Genomic DNA, 5,181 nt, shown 5'->3' with positions numbered 1-5,181 from the left:
TCTAATGCGCCAATTGCCATTCTCCGAACCGGTTTTTTCGGTCGCGGTAACCCAATCGGTGGAGTTGGTCACGCGATTCGTGCTTCCCGCGTCCGATTTGGGCTTACTCGCGATCTCTCGAAGACGTCCTCGTCATTACATCCCCCCTTTGAAGAGCCAACGCACCGGCGCTCCGAGCGGGGGTGTTGGGACGTCAATTACCAGGTCGGTACCGGATCTGTGGGGTCCGCTTCATCTGCATCTTGGTTCACGACCCAGATGATACTGGCACGGCCACCGACGTTGCAACAAAACCAGATTTGATCTGTTGCGGTACGAACGATGGTACCCGGGGTCACGTCGGGGCCAGTTCTGGTTACGTAGAGGGCCGTAAAGGTCTCCGCGGCCCTTTTCAGGTTTGTCGCGCGGAAATGGTACTCCGCGTGCTCGTGATGTCGGGGTCTGGTGAGCCTTGCAGAGGCTTCCGCTGCGTTCGCCGTCCTTAGGAGCACCGTCCTAGCTGCTTCAATGACGGCGGACGCAAACTCGTGGGCGTCGTCGTTCGGCCAATCGGTGAACGGAGCCGTTTTTCGGCTTCCCGCCTCGTGTTGGGGAACCCCGCGGTCGAGCCAAGCGGCGCACGGAGCTGGGCGCCCTCTTTTTCCGGGTTTTTTCGCGTCGGCAACTATTCCGACCGCTGCTTCACCACCATCGGTGGCCTTGCTGTAGGGGTCCGCGATGTGGTTTGTGAGGGGCTGGCCCACCGCGTAAGGTTTCGGAGCGTCGACTCCCAGCCAAAACTCATGCCCTGGAGTCTGCAGCGGCGCGTTGGGGTTGGTCCGAAGCTGATGAACCCAGGAGTGAACCCAGGTAGCGATCGCAACCCCAAGGCGATCCAGCACGCCCTCGGCCTCGAAGTCGCCCGAGTCTTCCTCCCAAGGGTAGCCGGACATGTACGTGGAGGGTACGCTCACTCCTGCTTGTCCTCTGAGATCGGTGTTCATTGTGTTAGAAATGGAAGTTTTAGTTTCGGTGTCGATAGAAGGGGTTTGCGAAGCAGAGTGAGTGTGTAAGGGAAGTAGGTCGTGGGCGGTTGAAGAAGAAAAAAGAGGGGGAGCGTGCAGGGGCGTCCTTTTAAGGTCGTCGCCGGCTGATTTTGACAGCTCGGACGCGCGTAAGCGTGATCGGGAGGCTTGGTGTGGCGTTCTCGACTGGTGAGGTAAGCCACGCGAAACTGGTTTTCTTTCTGGTGAGAGGGCGTGATTATCACGTGAGCTATCGTCCGGATAAACCGCGAAGCATTGGTGGTCGGAAGCATAAGCCGTATCTTCCGGGGCGTCGCCTGCAAGGCTGACTACCAAAGAGTCCTCTACTAGCGCGCTAGTGGGAGCTCTGGATCTCCAGTACTCTTCTAAGGCTTCGGAAGCCTCTGTTAGGGCTTCCTCTGGTTCCCAGGTATCCTCATGGGGTGGGTATCCGGACCAACGTATTCGAAATTGACGTTTTCCGCGCCTGGTTCGATGGTCTACTATCGCTTCCACTTCAAACTCGCCATCTGAAGCGTCGGAATCCTCCGCTTGTGCTTCCGCGACCTTTTCCTCAGTTTCGGCGTCGACAGGCTTCTGGTACGGACGTAATTTCGATATGTGAAACCATGGATGAAGTCGTCTCATCTTGTCTGGCAGTTTTAACTCGTAGTTGTCGCGGAGAGGGTTACAGTCGGTCACCGTGACTGGTCCCAGCCATTTCGGAGTGATCTTGGACTCATACCCTGCTAGGTTTTTCGTGCTCAGAAGCACCTTATCTCCTCTCCGGAACTCCAAATGTCGTCGCGATAAATCGTAATATCTTTTCTGCGAATCCTGGGCTTCGATCATCAGATCTCGGATAAGGATGTTTAGGTCGCCGAGGTGTTTACAGAGCTCCTCCGCATCTGCATTTCTGGTTTCTGACGGCCTTTCGACGATGTCCGCCAGTGGATTGTGGGGCTCATAGCCTAGGTCCATTCTGAATCGCGTCATTTTTGTCGCCTCGTGTACCGTATCGTTGATAATGAATTCCGCAACCGGAAGAAAGGTGTCCCAGTCATCTAATCGGGTGTTGACCATTGTGGTAAGGACCTGCAAGACCGTTGCGTTGTCTCTTTCTGATTGTCCATCACCTTGAGGGTGGTAGGCTGTGGTGAGCTCTTGATTAATCTTTAGGTTTTTGCAGACCTCCTGCCAAAATCGACTCGTAAATTTGGAGTCGCGGTCCGAGATAATGGTCTCCGGGATGCCGTGCAATGGGACGTAGCGCTCTATAAAGAGTTCCGCGACCTGAATAGCTGTCGCAGTGCTCTTGAGGGGCCATACGTGGATCCTCTTTGAGCATTTACATGCTATTAACCAAAAGGCATCGTACCCTCTGGAAGTAAGTGGGAGCTTGGTTACGAAGTCAGTCGTGATGACTGTCCAGCGTCCCGGAGCTGGTGGTATGGGTTTCAACAACCCCGGAATCAGTTGCGGTACCCTTTTTGAGCATTGGCAGGTTTCACATCCTGCGCAATGTTTTCTGAAATCTTATGCCATTTTCGGCCACCAGACTTGTGCTGCAGCTCTAGCGTAGGTTCTTTCGAATCCGAAGTGTCCTCCCCCCTCGTGAAAAAGCTTGCGCACCTCAGGGGTGCAAGCAGGGGGCACGTAGAGGCACCAAAGGTCTTCGGAGACTGAAAAACGGTGCCACAGCAGGTTATCTGCACGTTGCCAGTCCTGATGAAAGCGCGCGTCAGCTGTAGTGTAGGTGTCGGGGCTGGTCTCCCATAGGAGCATGCGGGCCTGTTGGGCTATGGGGTGGAGCTGGCCGGTGAGGCCAGCGCGGATGGCGGCAATGAGTGCAGGCTGTAAGGCCAGACGAAAGACGGCATCTGCCAGTGTCGAGGAAGGTGCGAGAGCAGCTGGCGGGGTGCGCGGCCGTCGTCCTTTGCGTTCCGACACCCATATTTCGGTCCCGGTAGAGCAAAGAAGAGTTTCCGCGCCAAGTAGCCGCGAAAGTGTATCAGCGACTATGTGGAAGCGTCCTGGTTTGTGTACGATTGTCATCCATTCGGACCAGTAACTAAGATCGAGGGCCCAGCGGAGAAGCTTACGGTTCTCGCCTTTGTATTTAGCGAGCCACAAAAGAGCTCGGTGATCAGTAATGACCGTGAAAGGCAGGCCTTCGAGGTATGGGCGGAGTTTTCCGAGGCCCCAAATGAGGCATCCGGCCTCGAGTTCGACGGGGGGGGCCTTCTTTTCCGAGGTGGTGGTGCCTCGGGAATGGTAGCACAGCGGGCGTTTAGAAGCATCCGGCTGTAACTGTTCGAGCGTGACATTAAACGCTGTGTAGGAAGCGTCACTGTGAAGGGTGTAGGGGAACCCTTTTCTGGGTGCCGCAAGCACTGGAGCTGTTGTCAGAGCCTGCTTGGCGGCTGCGAAGGCAGAGTTTCGGGAGTCGGTCCATGAAACTTCACGCTTCGCGACGAATCTGCGCAGACCTTGGTCGGGGCGCTTGCGAGCAAGGCGTCCGACACAAAAGGGGTCAATGGGTAAGTCCGCCAGCGATGATTGGCGTAGATTGACCGCCGGTAGGTCTGAGGAGCTAGATTTAAGATGTTGCGAAACCTCAAATCGGGCTCCGGTTGCTGTGATTGTTGGGGCCACTGCCGTGTCGAGCATGGATGGTGAATTGAGCTTTTCAGCGCCTTTCTTCGGGTCAGCGCGACCCTTTTTAAGGTCTCGGTATTCGCGAACGCCCTCTTGGATAGCGTCTTGCAGGGGTCGGACGAGTTCCGCGTAGCGAGAAATGAATTGGGCGTAGAACCCTAGGAGACCCACGAATGACCATAGGTCACCTATGAATTTGGGTTGTGGCCAATCGACTATGGTTGCGACCTTGTCTGGATCGGTAGCGAGACCCTGAGAGGAGGCAACGAAACCGAGGGCCGTGAGCTGGTGAAAGAGCCATTGACACTTGTCGAGTCTTAGGGTGAGTTTGGCTCTGGAAAAGCGGTCGAGCCAGTCCGCGATGGCATCTAGGGCTTCCGCGGCTGTCTCCGCTCGTGTATGGATATCGTCGACGAAGTTGTTGATATTTCGCCATTTGGAGGGACCCAAGGTGTCGTCCATCACCCGACAGAAGTGCGAGGGGGCAGTCTTGGGTCCGAAGGGCATAAAGAGTGGTTCGTAGATGCCGTCATGGAGTCTGAGCGCGAGCCATTTGCGTACCGACGCATCGGTGATGGCGATTTGGTAGAATCCTTTGTTTGCGTCACCTCCCGATATGTATCGGAATGGGACTGCGACGATCCAGTTCAGGATGTCGAGCATGATGGGAAAGGGATATGGATCCCAGGCCATGCAGTCGTTGGCTCGGCGATAGTCGAAGGCTACCCGCGGGGGTTTGTCTGCGTAGCGAATGATAACAGGATCGCTGGCGAAGGTTACTTCGGTGGTTCGTTTCCACCTCTGAAGCCCCATCATGGTGTCTCGCTCCGTCTCGAGGGCTGTCCGCTCCAACGGAGAGTACGACCGTGGCCTCGAAAGGGGTGGCGGAGCCGAGATAAATCGAGGCGCATAAGGAATCTTGGTGTAGTTCCCTATGAGATGACCCTCATAGCTGAAGGCTTGATGGAAGTGTCGTAGAATGTTGATTAGGGCCCAGACCACGGGTTTGGGTCGCTTGAGATCGACGTGGAAACGTTCCGCGTCTTTTAATTGGGCTTCGAAGGCCCCTGGAGCCCTCTCCGTAGAGTCGAGGTTCCATTTGTTCCGAAGTGTCTGCCATTCTTCTTTGGAAATGTTCTCTTCGGGGTCCGCAACCGAATTATGGGTCGCGGTGGACAGTTTGAGGCCTAACGGGACCGTTGAGCTAGCAGCGGTGGCCTCAAGAGGGTTTTCGATGAGAAAAGTTTGGGCTGCCACGCGCGTCTGTCCCGTGATTAACATGGTTAATCTAGACTTCTGAGCTTTGGCTTTGGTCAGCCGTGGCATTGACACATCCTTCATGAATTCACCCTGCTTGGTCTTGTATGGCGTGCCGCGCATGTGATCGGTGTCCAGCTCATCCGTTATGGAGCAGGGGATAAGGATGTCTGGATTCTTGAGCGTCACCGCGAAACTGGGTAACGGGGGTTCCTGAACCAAGGTTTGGAGTTTCAAATGTCCCAGAACGTCGTTGGCTAGG

This window comes from Spizellomyces punctatus (genome assembly GCF_000182565.1).
Source record: "Spizellomyces punctatus DAOM BR117 chromosome Unknown supercont1.25, whole genome shotgun sequence".
NCBI lineage: Eukaryota > Fungi > Chytridiomycota > Chytridiomycetes > Spizellomycetales > Spizellomycetaceae > Spizellomyces > Spizellomyces punctatus.
The sequence above is the reverse complement of the archived record's forward strand: the minus strand, read 5'-3'. Positions refer to the sequence as shown.